Here is a 20,602-nt window from a genome sequence, read left to right as displayed (position 1 = left end):
GTTTGATGTGCACTAAGTGTAATGTTAAACAATGTTTCCTAATTTTACTGTTAAAGTCGTAGTGTTTAATTAGGTTTTAAAAACTACCTAAACACTGCAGGTATCGAAATACTATTTTTAGTGTTATAAACCATTAAACTTATCACTGAGCAACAGGAAGAGAGGAGACTGAAGCTGAATAAAGTCGTTAAAATAACTAATATTTTTCATAAAACTTTGAACGACTATAAGTTTATGATAATAACAGAAGATACTATTTCTAAGACACTGCATTTTTATTTATTTTAAACACAAAGCTGGATTGTTTGTGGATTGCCTAGTGCGGTTATCGAAATTGATTTTAGAGTTAAAAGTCCTCTGATGTACAACTGTGGCGTGTATAATTATACAGAGAACTATATCTTTATTTAAGGTAAATCAATTTGTAATTTCATAGTGTGACGTTTTGATAACAAGTATGATATCTCAGGTAAACATCGAACTCATCAGAGAATCTTTCATATTTTCCCAAAAGAAAAAAACACATTTGAATCCTAAACAGAAATATCGATAATAAAAGGAAAAATGCATTCTTATAACTGAATATGTACAGAAGAGCAAGGATTCATAGTAAAATGCAACAAAGGACAGATATCAAAATTCGATGAGTATCTAAAAGTAACAGAATATAACAGAACATATTTTCAGTTGTCTGCTTCATACTTGGTTGTTTGTTTATATGATTTGAATTAAACACAAAGCTACACAATAGGCTATCTGTATTCTGCCCAACACAGGTATCGAAACCCAGTTTTTAGGGGTGTAAGTCCGAAGACATATCGCTGCGCCACTAGTGGGCTTTATGTTTGGCTGCTATTCGTGGTCTATTTCGCATAACGTGTATTCATAATTCCTTTTTTATTATTTGTCTCTCATATCCTTCGTAGTGGACTGCCTTTTAAAGTAATATCTATTCAATACTGGTATGTTTTAATTAGCGAAATTAATGTTGAACAACAGAGAATCCTCAGTAGTCGCAGCACTTGATATTCTTTTAGGCGGGATCAAAGTAAATTAATCTATGAGACGGTGGCGAAATACATCAATAGAAAGAATTTGATTTTTTGAGTCCAAAATCATAATTTGGTCTCAAATTAGTCAATAGATGATGGAGCTACGAGTTAAAAGTTTGTACCTGAAACAAAAACAACAAACAAATTTAAAGCAGTTCTATGACCCGCTAAGCAGCGGCTAAAAATATATATCCTAATCAGGTGGCCCCTTTTTATGTAAAGCAGAATTCTAGATGTTCCATTGTCTCTAATGGTACAAATTATTTTCTGCCATTAAACGAGTCACATTAATACAATTAAACTCATGAAAATCGAGAATGATGTCGAAGCTATCTTCACAGGGATCAACTTGTTTTACATTTCCTTAAGGAATTTTGTGTTGTAATACTTAGTTTGCCAAGTAATTTTCGAAAACCTGATCTTTCGAATAAAAAACAAAAAACGACAGTGTGATAGAAAGTTAACTCAACTGCGTAAAGCTTACGATTTACGGTTGTTAAATGTCGGTGGCTACCTTTAGTTCAATCCATGATGACATTATTTGCAAGATTTTATAAAATTATAAACAATGTGAAATCAGATCTACTATGCATTTAGTGTAATCTAAGGCAGGTAATCCTGAAATACAGGACAAAAAGCGAATTTCTGGGTTTTCAGTTCTATATTTACACGTAATAATTAATTTAACTTTAATGTGATGAAAAATATTCAATTAATTTTACTTTCAGAATACAGATCTTAAACAGGTTGTTAAGAATCAATAAAATGTTCAATAGTAATTATTGTAAATCAAGTTTTACGTTACGTTATATTTAAATAAACTAATAAATGAATTAAGTTGGATATTTATGAATAAGTTATTACCTTTTTTATATTTAATGACTTATTTTCAATCACACTGTACTATTAAATTAAGAGTAAAAAAAATTTTGTTGGCACAGTGAAAAATAAAATGTTGATTATATATTTCTGTCAAGTGGATTCGCTAACACAGTTACCATTATCAGGACAAGTGATTATCTTATTTTCTTATTTAGTTAAATTTAAGCGTTAAATTCACTGCACATGTTTAGATGGTTGCAAATTATCTTATTTATTTAAGTTAAACATTTTAAACGTTGAATAAATGTGAAAAGATTTTTGGGATTGAAAATAAAAAGATAAGAAAACACAAAATAATACATTTATCCTATACAGTTGGAACACGAAATTTGGAGGATTCCAGTATCATAGTAGTTTATATTGATCATAAACCGTAAGCTATCTATTTGTTTCTAATAATTTTATTTCATGTAAAGCTGATTATAACACGATGAAAAGTATAAAATACAGACTCTAACTATGCCTTTAGAGAGCATAGTTTTTATAAGCAAATCACTTACTTTCGTGTGACACATTAAACATGAGAGATAGGTAAAAATCCCAACATATCTGCTGTTAAAGATAATAATAAAATCAATATTACTCCCACCAACATACTTTGTAAATGTTTCCTCAAAATAGTGCTTAAAAGTGAACATCCGATTTACTTACTTAATTTCTATACGGTATTAAGGTCGTGCTTTACCTAAGAAAAATATATAGTATATTTAGCAAATCGTGAAAATAAATGCATCTTGACACATTTCAACATTCTTTAAATGAACCAAGTAAGATTATATTAGCATTACCTTGTCTAAGTAAACACCTACACAAACTGCTCAACAGATACGTCATCCTGAGCTAACGACTAGTGATAGTTTAATGAGACACCTTTAGTTTCTTCCTATGTTTACCTATTTCCTCGGCCAACTAAAAAGATATGTTGAAGGTGTTCCAAAAGCTTAATCCGTCATTTTGAGCGATTAAAAAGAAAAAGCTAGTGTCTTCAACGTCGATCTTTGCACCATTCAGATAAAAATTACCAATTTTCTTTTACATATGGATCTGTTCAAACTTTGTTCTCCCCCAAATGACATCATTTTAAAGATTAGTTTGAACACATATTTACGTAATAATGCAGATACAAGTCGTTTATACTTTTACAGATAAAACGTATTCGTACAGAAGAAATATATCAACTAACACTTATTAACTTTTCGTTACTACTTTAAAGAACAAATAATATTTGAAAATACATAAGTTTTCAAATTTAAGTTATGAGAAACTATAAAACTTATTCCACTGGTTTGGAGTACAATTTATTATGCTTAGATGAGTGCTTACACTCATGATTACTTTGTATTCTTTATAAACAGATCATATATTCCTTCTTCGATGATATTTCAGGGTTGCATGTAGGACTGTAAAAAGAAAATATAACTGTTTTATGTATGTGGCAGAATGGTTTCCATATTATGCAGTTTAAGATATATGTTGATATTTCTCAAGATACGTCGTTGTACCCGTTCTAATCACCTGTTTTCATAACATATTATTCATCAAAGATACTAAAACGGGATTTCTTACCAAGTTTTAAAGAACTCAAGGCTGTATGCTCTTTGTTGTTGTACTGATATAAGACAAATAATTTTTAACTGAATGACGTTATTTAATAAAATAGATTTTACATGTTTCGAAATAAGTGTTTTAACATAAAGAAGCTTATCTGTCTGTTTTTTATCACGGATGTCACAACAAAGCTGGACAGTTTTCTTAAAATTGTATATTGCGACTGAGCCTAATTCAGTAAGAGTGCAAATTTTGTTGGTCCGAAAATTATTGAGAAATGACTGAGCGAAAACAAAGATATCAAGTAAAAATTTATATACTCATTCTAATATATATTACATTGGCAAATATTCTCAGTTGAGTCATAAAACAATTTAATATATAAATTGAAGAATTAATTAAATTTCAAAATAGTTCTTTTAGAAGTAACTCGGTTTCATTATACTTAGGGCTAAAAGAACTGTTAACTGTTTCAATTGGACCATGCCATTCAGACACTGTTAAAATAAAAATAATACATCCTTTGTTAGGCGAATATTGTAAAGGTGGAATTAAGATATATTTTATAGCATATCATTTGTAGCATTATATAATTACAATAGCTTTCCAATCATTTCTACAACAATAAATAAATATTTTTTAGAATCTGTAAGGTACTGTTAACATCTAAAGAATCTGTAACAGCTAAATATTGAACCAATAAAGATACATTCTGGCGATAGGGGACGTTATTTTATTTAAATTAATACCAATGTATCGTAGTACATTCTAGATTGCATTAAAAAAACAAGTTAAAATTATAGTTTAATTTGCACAATTTTGTAAGTTCTCTCTCAGTAAAATTTTACTAATGTTTTTTGCCATTCATCAACAGCCCTTATAAGTTATATTGCTATATCCTATTACGGTATAGTAATGTTATGCTGAGTTTCTGCCACATTTCTATTTTTCTTAACTTAAAGAACACTCAATTCGTTTTCACCTCTGTGTCCTCACTAAGCCCAGCAGAAAAATGATTGTTAAAGAAGTTTTAACACCTGTTCGCAACTAGTATCATATCACTCAAAATATTGTATCATCTGACCATATCAATCTTTCTGTCAGAGAGTAGTGACAACACAAGAACTTACAATTATAGTTACCAACAGAGATAAGATGAGCCAAACGAAAGTAAGCTTATGACAATAATATTGTTTTGAAAACAGATCATTGTGGGAAAACAATTACAAATTACCATTTAATATTCCTTCTTTGTACTACCAAACAATTATAATGAAGAATTTATGGATTGATGTATATTATTTTATAGTGACACGAAATGATCTGTGTTTGAATATTTCAATACTTTAATGCTTGGTTTATTTTATAACCCACACCAGTTCAGGAAAAATATGAAAAATTGGAAAAAAAAGTACAGTAATCTGAATGAAGAATGTGTTTGGACATGTTATAGTAGGTGGCGCATCTTTAACAGCGTGACATGACTCTCAGTATCCTCCCTATTATACATTGCATTTGTTTGACAAATTGCAGAAAAGAAAGGGGACTAAAGTGTCTAGATCTTGAAGATGAGAAACTATATCTGACATAAACTGTTAAATACTGAAAATTGTGTTTGCCAAAATATATTTTACTGTACTTTTTTACTTTCCTAATATGCAAGACGTTTCCCAAAACTAAAAATAAATTTCAAGAATTTGTTATAAAATACGTACATACATATACATGTATATATGAATCAAAAGCATCTATATAATATTGAAAGCGTACAGGCACTTGCACAGCTCTGATTGACCATGACGAGATAACTATATAAAAATACAATACTATAAAAATAGTATCATTTTTAGCATTTAATAGAGAAAATGTGAAAACTACGAAATTAGCCTAAATACTAGCTGGTCAAAAGTTTAAGACCATACTGAAACGAAGCGTTAATCGATAAACACGGAACGAAATTCAGTCATTTGTGTTCAAGCATTAGCGTTGTCAAATTTTCCCACTGGCATCTCCTGTGTTACATTGGGTAAAAATATGGCAAAGACTAAAAAATTGACAGAATTTGAACGTGGCAGAATTGTCGAGCTGCAAAAGCAAGGTCTCTCTCAATGAGCCATCGCTGGTGAGATTGGGCGTAGTAAAACTGCTGTTGCAAATTTCTTAAAACACCCTGCGGGATACGGAACGAGAATTTCAAGCGGTCAGCCCAAGAAAATTTTGTCGGCGTTGAGCAGGAGGATTTGACAGGTTGTCCGGCAAGACATCAGCCGATCGTCGACCCAGATTAAGGCCCTTACGGACGTAAAATGCAGCTCAAGAATAATAAGACGGCATCTACGAGAGAAAGGCTCTAAAACCATAAACGTCTTCAAAGTCTACGCCACTTTCCACAATACGAAACAGTTCGGTTAAACTTTGCTGAGAAGCACCAAGCATGGTGGACGAAAAGTGGACGAAGGTTTTGTTCTCTGATGAGAAAAAAATTAACCTGGATCGTCCAGATGGCTTCCAACGTTACTGGCACGATAAGGATATCCCACCGGAGACATTTTCTACACGACACAGTAGAGGAGATTCCCTCAGATCTGGGGTGCTTTCTCCTTCCGTAGAACAATGGAGCTTCAGGTTATACAGGGGCGTCAAACAGCAGCTAGCTACATTGGCATGTTGGAGAGAGCATCCTTATTGACTGAAGTTCCTCGCTTGTGTGGAAATGACTGGATCTTTCAGTAGGACAACGCTGCAATCCATAATGCTCGCAGAACAAAGGATTTTTTCATGGCGAATAACGTGATTTTTTGAACCATCCAGCGTGTTCACCCGAACTGAACTGCATTGAAAATGTTTGGGGGTGAATGGCAAGGGAAATTTATAGAAATGGACGTCAATTCCAAACAGTGCATGATCTTCGTGAAACCATCTTCACCACTTGGAATAACATTCCAACCAGCCTTCTGCAAATGCTTATATCGACCACGCCAAAGCGAATGTTTGAAGTTATTCGCAATGACGACCGGGCAACTCACTACTGAGACCTCTTGTTGGACATTTTCTACCCTGTTTAGAACTTTTTTTTGGTATGGTCTTAAACTTTTGACCAGCTAGTATTTAGGCTAATTTCATTGTGTTCACATTTTCCCGATTAAATGCTAAAAAGTTTTTTTTTTATTTTTCCTTTTCTTATTTTCATCTTTCGAAGCTCTACTCAAATAAGTAGTTGAGTATAACAACGCAAAATGCATATTTTTTCTTTATGTTCATTGGCCTTAAGATTTTGGCTAACAGTGTATATCATATTAAACTAAGAACTATATAGCCCTTCTGTATAGTTTAAATATTAATACTAGTTCATCCTTCCTGCTCCCTTTTACACACACACTCGTATAGTGGATTTCTATTTCATGGCCCAAAGAACTGAGTCCTGGACAATAGCTTTCACAGCCTAAGGGTTTACCTCAAGCTCGCACCTTATATTTCTAAACCTAAAAAGTATATAGATGAATAGATGTGAAAAAACAATCTTAGATATCACATTTTTTAAAATATAAATAAAAACGAATACCTCTTTGACAAATAAATCGTTGGATATTCAATTTGACCCAGTTAATTCACTCCAAACCATCCTTCTAAAGCTATAGTAATTTTGGGGTTAACTTTTCAGTTACCTAATTGTTATCAGTTTGCCAAACATATAAATTCAGTGTTGATAAAAAAGTCTGTTAAAATGATTGGCTTAACGCTTAACTTTTTTCTCGCTTTTCATCATGTAATGTAGTTACAATGAAATTTGCGATGTCGAACTGTGCATAATTATGCCATTAGAAGAAAAAACAACAATCGACGACAGAAATCATTCCAAGGAATCTACGAACCTAAAAATTCGTTCTTATAAAGGACCGCTAGTTCCAGTATTAGTATAAATTAATCCAATGATTACAGTATATAGCTGTTTTGAAGCACTTGTATTTTGTTTATGAATTGATTAAAAAACAAATGCAATGGAGAATTTTAAATAAGTTTATTTAAAGTTTTCTTTAACTTTACTCAGATTAGAGCATTTATGAAACGTGGACAACCAGTGCACACAGTTTAACATGAATGCATGTGTATACGAGGCTTGTTTTCAATAACTTCAGAAAAGGTATCTTATTTCAAAGATTTAAATGTTTTTGAAAACAGCACTTTCTGTAAATTAGACATGTGTAAAATTACTAGTTATGATATGTTTAAAAGAAAATTATGAAATATTGTTATTAATTTACTCACATTTTATCTCTATTATTAAAACATGCATTAAAAATATCTCACAATAGAAAATATTTAAAAGAAAATTTTACAATAAAATTAGCAAAAATAAAGCGAAAAATACCCGTTTTAATTTCTACACTGAATGATATATTCCATAACTAGCACATAATTTACATGTCAATGCTTGTTATAGAATAGACTTGTTGGATGTCGTTATTTTTGCAAAGTGCTACAACAGAAGTACTTGAAATTCTTAGTGGGATTTGTTCTCATAGAGATATTAATAGAAAACTACTTGAGTACTAGTTATGTTGATATCTAATTTAAAAAGCAAGCCTACAATACAGACAAAAGAACTAGGATCGTTCAGTAACTTTAAGTGGCCCGGCATGGTCAAGCGTGTTAAGGCGTGCGACTCGTAATCTGAAGGTCGCGGGTTCGCATACCTGTCGCGCCAAACACGCTCGCCCTTTCAGCCGTGGGTTGCGTTATATAGTGACGGTCAATCCCACTATTCGTTGGTAAAAGAGTAGCCCAAGAGTTGGCGGTGGGTGGTGATGACTAGCTGCCTTCCCTCTAATCTTACACTGCTAAATTAGGGACGGCTAGTACAGATAGCCCTCGAGTAGCTTTGTGCGAAGTTCAAAAACAAACAAACACAACAGTAACTTTAAAATACGTACTGTAGAGAAAAGAATATGTTTTCTTTAATGGGAAATCCACATCGGGCTATCTGCTGAGTCTAGGAAGAGGAATCGAACCCCTGATTTTAGTATTATAAATCCGTAGACTTATAGCTGTACCAACGTGGATATTCGTACAGTGCTGTACCAGGACTATATATGGTAGCCTTTCTTAATTTTAAGGTAATATTACGTGTAAAACAACTAGTCAATAGTATCCATCGCCAACTCTTGGGTGTCTCTAATCGAATAGTGGGATTTGAACGTTATTAACGTCTCTAAATAGCGGGACGAAATTTTACGAAAATGGGACACAAGTCAAAGATCTTTGGAATTTATTTCTAAGGTATCTATCACAGACTAATCAGCAATAGATTCCATGTACTTACAGAAGTAAACGGGAACACTGTTAAATATGTGCCTGTAGTTAATAGCTGCTCTTGTTGTTAAAAATGAGATATTGTTGTAAAACTTTTCACAATAGGTTATTTGTAGACAGTAGAAATAAAAAGGGATTTATTTACAGAAATGCATAAAAATGAAAGACCACTAGTATATCACCAAACAAATATTGTGTAACGTTTAAGAACTGGTTCATTACTATTTTTACTATCACTATTACTCAGTATTTTTTGTACATAAACTACGGAAAACAATGCAGTATTTTCTTCGTGGACAAGTGACTACAAAGTGGTTCATGTGATCAAAAGTTCACTTTCCTGTAACAGAAGTAATAGACGATGCAAGAACATAAGAATTGTAATGAAAAAGAGATGATAAACAGTTGGTAAGATGTGGCCATTTAACACACTTCTCAGCAAAGCTGGCTGTCTTACGAAAATGAAGTTATTAATGAAAGTATTTTGTCCATGGAATGCCTTGATCTTTAACAAAAACTTTCTAACAGTGTATTTGTATACATAACACAAAAGAAACTCTGTGTAAATACTGAAATGTCAGAAATGATTTGCTTCAAAATCACAGAGTATTAGGTGTTCTATATGCGTGTATTTTTTTATGAAGTTTGGTTGGTCTTCAGTGTGAGACCCAAGTCTAACAGACTGTCTATTTTATTCAAATTTTCCGTTTTCTGTGTCTTTAAGCTTAATAAATGCATAACTTATATATATACTTAGTTTGGATTTATCTAGTCCCAGAAGTTAAAGCTTAAAAACGCCGAACCAAATTAAAAACAAAACCACGTGTTAGAGCACATAAGAAGGCTTCGGTATTTCATATTCTGTGGAAACATTTCCTATTACGACGAATAAAATTATTAGAAATATATTCGGATTTTAACATCCATGATGCTCTGTAAATATCACTTCTACAATCGTAATCTGACATGGGGGAAGAGGGGTAATTTTTTTCAGGTTGAAAAATAGTCAAGTTTATCAAGAAACTCATTCCTAGATAAAATACGTCAATCACTATGCCTTTCTGGATTAGGTACAATGTGTGTTTTTTTCTTATAGCAACGCCACAAAGGGCTATCTGCTCAGCCCACCGAGGGGAATCGAACCCCTGATTTTAGCGTTGTAAATCCGGAGACATACCGCTGTACTAGCGGGGGGCGATTAGGTACAAAAAAGGTAGGCATGAATTGTATATCATACACTCGTGCCGTTACTCTGACTTCAATTTGTAAAGTGGCGGGAGGAAACTAATTACTTTCTAACTACTGTTTTGTAACTGTATCAGGTAAAGACATTACAAAAAGAAATTTTTAAAAGTACATCCTGCTTGAATCAGTAATACTAATAAATATAAAGGGAATAGGTATAAATGATGCTTTTTTATGTATTTTGTCTACAGAGTAAATAACCAGCTGAAAATACTAAACCAGTTCATACAAAATGTAAGGAAATTTATAGCCCTAATACACAGCCCATACAAACATGAAACCGTGTAACATATTTAAATTCTCAGATTTAAATGCATTGAAACTATAAAAGTATAAACTACCAGACAGTTTGTTAAAAATAACGCTGACTACGTCATGTTAAATCTCAATAATCAAATCAACAAGAAAATTCACTTTCCTGTTCAAAATATTCTCACACTCAGATCATGTGCTGTTATCGTCTCAAAATTATGAATTACAAGAGAGATCTCGCTTTGGAGACAATAGTGCCGACCCGAAAGAGATCCACAACCCGATCTGTGATAAGTAAAGTTTAGCATCTTGCAACAGTTAAAAATTCACAAACATATAGATCAGCAGCAAAAGTCATTCAAATTCCCCAAGCAACAGTGCGTAATATAATGGAAAAGGATATCTCAAAGTTAATAGGGTGTGGGCCCACCAAGAAAACGTTTTCAGTCATATTTTTTCGGATCAACTTTTGCATATTTCAACCAGTTGGAACATAAAACTGCTACTCGTGATATTTTATACAGTTTTGACTTTCGTGTGATCGGTAACCGTCGTCTTTGCACATTAACTTGATTATTAAAAACTAAAATTTAGGGAGGAGAAATGAAAATTGAACATGACACCCGTACGATGGAATATCTTGCAATGTGAACTACACTGCAAAGATACTGTCAAGTGGAATGTCGTCAGAGGACCCGACTGGATGTGACGGTACGGGCTGTAATTTACTAAAACCTCTATATATGCTAGATCTAATATACATCACCACATATATCAATTTACTTTGACTCAACGCTTTTCAATTTATAAAAATTATAGAGTTTGTGTCAAAATCGGAACTATTTCATAAATTGAAACCCTGAGTTTCATCCAAATATAATCATGTTTCATCCTTATAATCATGTTCAATTTGTTTGAACTATAGACTTACGAGACTTTATAAAAAGCACTTCTTTGAGTCTTGCAACAAAGTGATTCTGATGATTAACTTGAGTCTGTCAGATGGCTATAAGTTTTTATAATCCTCATGGACATTTGTTAGGCAAGAAAGCCTTTTAAAAATGGAGTTTGTTTTTAGCATTTTCTAAAGCTTGTGAAAAGCAGAGAAAATAATTACGAAAGTGAAATTAGTTCAAGAAGAACTAGAAATATAACTCATCAACGACACAAGAGCACAATATACAATAACACATAATATATAAAATATTTATAGCTTTATAATGTGTGATCTAGATTGTATAGGAGAGTTTCTAGTGCATGCAGCATTAAGGCAAATGAGAAAAAGTTTTTATTATATTTGTTCATTATTGTAGAATATTCAGGAAACGTGGTTGTATTGACAAGCGAACAAAGACAAGGATGTAGCAAGGTGTGTAACCATTAAGTTTAACCCTCGTCAAAAACAGATGTGGCATATCACGATTAGATATATTCCAAAATATATTATTGTTGACGAGATGTATGTGGTCTTTAGAGCACCTATTGATTTCAAGGATAAAGCACATTTTTTAAGGATCTATAAGTAACTAAACAATGTACCTATTATACTATTGTAACAAAATAATTCTGTGGTACATACCCCTTTTTATGCTCACCACAACGTTATATAGTCGCGTGTTTATTAGCATTATTTAATGAAATATTTTGTTTTAGCTCTATAAATATTTCATTTCGTTAACAATGCAAATTAAAAATACTTTCTATAAATGGTAAAATAACAAACAAGAGAGTAATAAAAATAAAGAAAACCCTTAATCAAAAATGACCTTCACGATATATTAGATAAATAAAGGATAATGGCTCTATCACTGCCCAACTGTTGTTCTTTTTTTTTATACTGAAGTTTGTATAAGTTTGTTAAGATTGTTTTGTACTGTTTTCTTCATGTTTCTTATAAAACCAATATTTCAGTAACCATGGCAACATCACATCACAAACAAATAATCAATTTTGAAAACGTTCTAACAATTGAAGTATTAATGGGTGTTAGTATTGTATTAGTGTCTGCGTATTGTTATGGCAAATCCACATCTGTGTCTACTGAGTGGAATCGAGTTCCTGATTTTAGCGTTGTATATCCGAAGTCTTACTACTATCTCACGAGGAGACAATTCCATATGGGAAGACAGAGGCAGACCATTCTAATGGTTATTCCTCTTACGATGCTATAATTATTGTAGTTTTACTCGTAAATTAATGAATAAAATGGGTTTAATTTGATTACTTCAGACACGATAAAATATTAGTTTTTATCTATAGATATGCTTGTTGTTTTAGGCTTTGAATAAAGTTACACAAAGACTATTTGAATGTGCTTCTATACCTTTGAAATGATAGACCAGAATAAGAATGGTTAATCATCATTGCCTGATGCTAACTCGTTTCTCCGATTGAATAGTGAGATATGACTGTTTATTTCAGGCAATTTTTGAATAATTATCTGCTGTATTATGTGATAAACAATGGAGATTTCATTTTTTTAATAGCAGCGGATTTGCTGTAGACTAAAATACTACTATATTTACTAGCGTCATGTTGCCTGAAAGGTACTGAGGAAGCGAAAAATTGTAACGATTTAACAATAATAAGAGTAAAATTCTCAACAAGAGCGCATTTACAATCTGAATAAAACATGTGATACATAGAAGGAAGAAGGCTGAGGTTAAGAAGATCACCCATAGTTTGATGCTTAAAAAATATACAAGTTTAAAAAGATAGTTGAGTTTTTAAGTCTCTCTTTCTTTCTTTTTTTATTATTTTTACTGTAAATTTTCTACCAAGTTAGGTTTGAAGAAAAAATTTATTTTCAAGGATTTTCGTCAAGCTGATTTTTTTTGTACATTTTGAATTTCAAAATCACTTGGCTTTTTTTTAACTTTATAGGTAAAAGACTGGTCATCAAATGCACTTTGATTTAAGCATGAACACAACAAATTATATCTATAAAATTTAATATAAAAGAACATTTTCACTAAATTTTTAAATGATCTGTTTTAACAAAACATTTTTTAAATATTTTAAAACCAGAGAATTAAAACTGGATTGCTTGAAATTTAACATTTCATGGAGAAGAGCTCGGGTCAATTCAATTGGTTGGAATGCACATACTCGTACTGTGGACCCTACCTTCCTTGGTTTATTTACCTTAATCACCAAACAAAAAAGGAAGCCACGCTCATCACTTATGCATTATATGTATGCAGTTAAATACCATTATATTATTAGATAGCTTGCGAATTAGCAGTGAATGGTTTTGACTATCTAAGACCCTCTAGTCTGTCACTTCTGTTTTAGGAAAGAAATATATAGTTAATTGCATAGTTAACAAATATATATATATAAATTAAAGATAGTTTAAATAATCGTCAGATCGTACAGCTTACTTTTTTTAAGGACAGCTGACTCAAGTAACTTTGAGCAATATTTTACAAACAGCAACAAACTTTCAGATAAGATATTGTAACATTCTCAATATTTTTGTAATATTGAGTCACTTGCTTTGCATCTTTATCATAGTAATGCAATTTTTTATTTTGTTTCAAATCACATTCAACTATTTTAATACATACTTGTATAAAGCAGAGCCCAGTTGTCATAAAAGCTTGACACTGCTTTTTTTAATGACAAACGTTAGAGTTTGGATACTGTAAAGTGCTAGAGAGTTTTCATAATTGTATTGTTGTTATAATTATCTGGGTGATTTACATAAATATTTTACTTATTTCTATTCATTGCCTTCGTTTGATTTTGCAGAAAGTTTGATGAAAATGCTAATTACATAGCTACACTATAATAAATCTAATTAATCATTAAAAAGTCAAATTAATTTTTAAGGGTTTTAAATTGGTGGAAAACACCCGAGAGATGTTCTTGAATTTATAACATTCTGTAGAGTTGAATATGTCACATCAGAATAATGTTGAACCACACCACGTCTTTACAATCGTTGACGCCTCAACCGGTAATGATTTGTCAGACAACAGCGCATATGAAAAATAATCACTTTAGTTTAGTATCTATTTTAAAGAACTGTGTCATAAGGTCTTCACATATGAAACACACTCCTTCTCCATACCTGCTTTCCATAATCCGTTTAGCGTGCGACGGTAATAGTATCTTATTGTACGTTTCAACAGTCCATGCACAGTCCTTGAGGTGTTGGAGATCCTTCTTGTTTATGTTGCGCACTACTGCCTAGATCATCTGGACAGCTTTGGCCATTACCCTTCTTGTTCATGGATTCTCAGCTGTTAGAAGACGCTTCTGTTTGATTACAAACGGTGATGACTTGTTGCACATATTTTTTGGATGGTCATGATGCCACAAGTCAATACACATACATTTTTTTTATCAACGCCCTTAAGTATCTTCTCTTGAAAATTCTAACTTCCTGATTGGAATAGATCTTTATGATTTGCATTTTTGGCGACATTACATTAATCATGAAACGCTAAAAATGTCAAAACGTAGTATTATCTATGCATTTTCTCCGCAATTTTACATTGGCATTGTTGTCACATGACTTGTTGTGTTGCATATTCAAAATTACTAATGTTACTTTTTTATGTGATGCTACATTAAATCTATGTTTTAACTTCATATTTCAACATAAACGTAATAAACTTTTTCTGAGAAGGAATTTTCGATGTAATCTAAATATAGAGATCAATTTATTCATATTAAGTAGGTTTTATAAACATAATAATAGAGAACAACAAAGCTTCGTGTAAAGCTGCTCTTTCTAATCCAATTTGATATTAAACATAATGTGGAATATCGCAATATAACTAAAAGTTGTTCACTCAAGACTAACAGTTTAAATATTTCTAGGAAGTGCTTCACATTAGTAGTAACTTACTCTGCTTATTTTTTCATTACATTTACACCGAGCCTTGGACAATGAAACAAGTATTTGTATGATTTCATACAAAGGCATACTGGTTAAGCGGCAAGACGCAACGTTTATGGATTTCTGTTTGATCGCTCATTAAAACAAATAACAGAAAACAATCGTCCTCATCCGTCCTAGATATATTGTGGAAAGACTGCATAAAAACGCAATGCGCTTTGGGCAAGAAACTCATATAGCTCTTCGCAGTGGAAATACGTTGTAGGACTATTGTCAAGATGCACGGCCTTCAAAGAGAGCATAGCCGAACATGACGACATAAACTGTAGCCGGCATGGTAAAGCTCTAAACTCGTTTTTATATAATTAATTCAACTAATTCATAGTTTTTCGCCAGGTAGTAAAATCTGTGCTTATATGTACATATTTATATGTATTTAACACGTTACATATATATATATATGTATATACGTATTTACATATACTTACCATGTTACACAAATTTAAATATACTTACCCTGTTATATATATATACTTATTGTGTTACGTATATTTAGTTCCTGACGAAAGGTGACTGCCGAAAACGACGCACAAGATAAAACAGAATAGTTCTTATTCATATGACTTAATTTATCCTTTATTACCCTTTATCCAAATTGTTTCTGCTCACGTCTTACGTGAAATTTAGGTCTTAAGGTTACATGGCAAAAAATATGTTCAAGGTCTTAAAACCCGATATAATCCATTTAATTACACATTTAAGTAAATTTATTGAACAGGAAATAAATAAATGTAATCTGTTTAACCACGAAAGAAGGATCAATCGGGTTAAAAAGCATTATTTATGTTTAAAATGTAAAATGTTGTTTCAGCGTATTTTATTTTTAGCTCATAAATATTAACTCATGAATAAAGATGTTTTCAAAATATACTTAAATTTTGTTCTTAGTACCTGTACAAATATAGTTATTTGCATTATTGCGGCTATTTTGCCATAATGAAGAAGGGTCTTTATAAAGTTTTCTCCCTTTACACACTATTTATGTTCTTAAATGTTAAAAGTTCCACTAAGATATATACTTGAAAATAAGATAATGATAACAAAGGGTTTTTGTTTATAGGTTTAAAATATGCAGGAAATAATTGTAAGAAATGAAACCAACTTATATTGAAAACAAAAATATGTCTTAGAAAAAATATTCGCTGTCAAAACTGTAGGAAAACGTTAATGAATTTTTTAGATAAAAAACGAAACATAGACCAGAAAGACTGGGAAATAAAGTTGCTAGGATACATCAGATAACATCAGTGATTTTGTATCAATCTAAAACGTAAGTATACGGATTTACGACGATAAAGTCAGGGGTTCTATTCCCCTCAGTAGATTCAGCATGTAGCCCGATGTTACTTGGCTATAAGAAAACACACACGCACTCAATCTAGAACACGTTTTGCTTCGAGTGATACATGTACGTTAGATTTCATCAACCTTTCAGAAGCCTTTTTTGCCATAGTACCAAAACTTCAACATTTAAATCAACTAAAATCATGTTTATGATAAAACTCGCTTCCTATCTCTTGTCGGCAAAAGGTTAATTTAAATGTATTAAGTTTTTTATATGATACGACCAATTTTGTACTTACTAATGAATACTATGATTTAAATTAACATAACTTAAAATATAAACATCTAAGTTAACTTCCCTGTTCTTCATATTTTTCAAATATACGTAATTCTGCTGAACCCTCTATCAACATAGTTTCACTTCTGTCCTAATCACTAAACTATACAGAGCTTCAGGTACTTGAAAACGATAACTTAAACAAACTGTATGGTAGCTGCCAGTGTGCTAAATATTTTGTGTAACCTAATGTATACTGTTTCTTACATAGTTTTAGACCAGTAATCACCTGGATGTTTGATTGATACTGTTTCTTGTTGTGTTTTTTTTTTTTTTTTGTAAAACAAAACCTGAACTTAAACGTCAACTTAGGAATAAGCGAGGACAAATAAACCTTTCTTAAAAAGTGCTTACTTGATTAATGAATCTTAATCATGGTTGAAAGTGTTACCTTTAAGTGGACAGTTATGCATTTTGTTCTTCAATGACGCAAGTTACATGTGTCTTTGATATAATTAAAATTTGCAAAATCTTGCATTGCTTATTGTACACGTTCATGGATTTGTCCAGTTAAGTATGAGGAAGTTATATCAACGAACTGTACGTGCTAATGATAAGTTACAAACGAAATTAATTCAAAATGAGCACATCTCTACATCCATGATTAATGTTTCTTTAAATAAAGGTTATCTATGTTGTTCTGTTTGTTAGTAATAATATAAAATATATTTAAAGAACTATTAGTTCTGTGAATTTATTAGCTGTATCGTATAACGTATTGCAAACAAACCTGTGCATGTCGAATAAGTCACTTTAATTAGGTGTTCATTACTAATAATAAATACAAATAATTCAGTTTCATCAGACTTAGCTGTAAAGAATAAAAGACATATCACTATTCTATTATCGGTTTTATTCGGCATGTCTTGATATTTTGTCTTATTATGTTTCACTTTCTTGTGACTTTGATAATTTGTTAATAAATAGACATCTAAAAACTATATGAAGACTTTTTATGACATATTTACAGTATGTTTAACTCTACCACAAGAACATTTTGAAGCTGTGGAAAAATTTAAAGCCTGGATGAATAGGCTATAGGACTCTGGAGATTTGTGTTATTCAACTACTTAGATGACTTATTTACGTATTATTCAGCAATTCAGATGGCTTACTGATGTGTTATTCAACTACTTCTGTACAAGGTCGTGATGCATAGCTAAACGTAGCTTAAGCTTCCTTTTGAGCTATATCTTTACTATTACCAAATTTCCATAAAATGATACAAGTTCTTTATATAACATACACTTAGTATTTCACAAAAGAATAAAGTTTTACATCTCTCTCCTTAGTTGGTAAAAGATATTAACGACTATATTCAGCAACATCAGTTAATCCAGTTGATGAACTTCATTTTGTATCTTCCATGAAAGTTATATAGTGTTTCGAAGGACTGTATGATGTAATAAGTCACATATGATATAATATATCGAGAATTAGATACTGCATAATTACATACTGGTTTTGTTTTCTGAGACAATGTTGTTAAACTGGCGAGTGTATAGGCTCTCACATAATTTTGTATCATTAAAGACAATGCTATTTTTTAAAGTTGAAAGCTTTAACATTATTTGTTCATTAAATACTTAGGGGTTCATAAAACTTCTATTTAAAGCTCAGAAACAATTGGCCTTCTTATTGTTCGGTTCTTAATTTATGAATGTTTTGACAGCACTGAAAAAAGTGGAACATAATAATATAAAATATATCGAATATATATATATATAAGATATACCAAATAAAAATCAAAACAGATAAGAAACTGATACGGCTACTTGGTCTTTCTCATCACAACTAGTTACACTTCCTTATAATCTAAGAGTTGAATGCGTACTTTCAAATAATGTTTGAGTAAATATACATCGTGATGTTTCTGACTTATATAAAGGAAGGGCAAACCTTGTAGGGGGTTATAAAGCTTATGTCTACAAATAACGTAAATAACGAAGATTCTTATTATTTTTATGTAAATTAGATTAGTATATGTTCTTACTAGTAAGACGGTAAAATTTTTTAACCGCATCTGTATGTATGTGTACTTTGGTATACATCTAATATATTTATGAGCTAACTGCGTGAATATTTTTTATGTCAATATACACTAGGTTTATTTGAATTCAAAACTCTCTAAAAAGTGTTAAACGCTAATCATGAAGACTTTATAAGTTACTTTAACTCGATCTTAGTTAAACGAATAACTGAATTATAAATAGTAATAAATAATGTGGATTTTATGCAGAAAAGAAAAATCAATATAAGTTCAACGTTGCGCATTTGCATTAATATTTAAAAACTTGTATACTTTACTGCTAAAAATCACTTTCGAATAATAAAAATACTTTTAAACAAAGATTTTGGTCCTTAGCTACTTTTATTCGAAATTTTTCTCAAAAGTATACTCTACAGCTATCAAAAAAGATCCAAGATAAATCATACTATGGTACATTTATGGTACTCATAAAAAGATAAGTTCCCCATTTTATTTTCAGTGATACTCATGAAAATGATTTTAAACTCACGTGATGTGTCTAAAAAATTATATTGTATGACCGGCGGAAGGCACTTTGACAGTTTGCTTTGATATTTTGCTGAGCAAGTATTTATGTGATTTGAGAGACGCGGAAAGCAGTTATTTAAACATTTTAATAGGAATGCAGATAATCGTTTTGTATATAATATATATTATTAATGCTTTAATTTTAATGCGATTTATTTTTCATGTGTATACTAGAACAAGAAGAACGCTTTTAGATAATTGCACACGCTTATAAAACTCAGTTTTATTAGAGAATCTCTCATGAGGATTATACATTGTGTAAGGAATCTTTCTTGAAAATCATGATTTAATTCTCTGGGAAGCTATATTTAAACATTTAATCTATTAGTAGCTCGCTTATTTCTTTTTTAGAGCAAAGATATTTAGTGGACTATCTGTGTTTTGTCCGACGACTATAGGACCTTGAGTTATTGTGGGACTCGATTATTAGAATAATATTTTGTGTGAATTTAAAAGCACTTAAATTACACACATCGGTCAAACACATTATTTCAGCAAAACCTTATGTGTAAATGTGAACATACCATATTCTTTAATACCTAAACTTTGCACCTTGAGTGATTTTCAAAATTAAGCCCTAAAATTTCAATTGTTGTCGAAAATACGTCTGAAAGTATTTTTTCATTTTATCGAGACAGGCCAGAATTAGTCCAGCAAGCCTTAGTGGAATTCAAGTGTAAAGTTATGCTGGCTAACAAGGAAAAGAAATACCAGCTGGAAGTGTTAAAAGAGAATCTGAGCTACAACAACAGAGTACATGTGAATAAAAGATAATACATTTCTAGTATTAATTTGAAAGTAACTCTGATTTATCTACTTCCCATCACAACTTACCACAGAATACTTTCAAAATAGAAGTATCAAAAGCAGTGAGGGGAACAGTGCTGCTGTCACGTTCTCAGCGGCCTGTGAATTCAAGGCGTAGCAGAGAAAAATGTTCGATCTTGATTCGTATTGTTGGCTCCAGACCTGACCAAAGCTGTTGGACTTGGTGAATTGAGTGGTTTCAAAAGACGTCAGTGAACTGGTTATAAGTCTTGGTTAATGACTGGGTGACCAATCTTCTGAACGTAGGCGGTTGCATACTACGCATGCGTGCATGCATAACAATAAAACCTTCATATTATTTGGCAGCATCTCCGCTGATTACGTTTATCAGTATAAAACGTTCTGAAGAGAAACATAATCTGAGAGAAGGGGAAGTAAAGTGAAGATGTGTCGAATTC

At 31.6% G+C, this 20,602-nt stretch overlaps 1 protein-coding gene across 1 annotated transcript in view; it reads right to left on the bottom strand.

Moving 5' to 3' along the window:
* The window catches only part of LOC143252839 (uncharacterized), a 29,959-nt gene extending 9,582 nt beyond the window's left edge, over nt 1–20,377 (bottom strand). The window contains exon 1 of the mRNA XM_076505602.1: nt 20,211–20,377. The gene's annotated coding sequence lies outside the window, so the exon portion shown is untranslated. The remainder of the gene's footprint in view (nt 1–20,210) is intronic.
* Between the last annotated feature and the right edge of the window lie 225 nt (nt 20,378–20,602).

Source organism: Tachypleus tridentatus, chromosome 6, assembly GCF_004210375.1.
Source record: "Tachypleus tridentatus isolate NWPU-2018 chromosome 6, ASM421037v1, whole genome shotgun sequence".
Classification (NCBI taxonomy): domain Eukaryota; kingdom Metazoa; phylum Arthropoda; class Merostomata; order Xiphosura; family Limulidae; genus Tachypleus; species Tachypleus tridentatus.
This window is presented reverse-complemented; position numbering and strand designations above follow the sequence as displayed.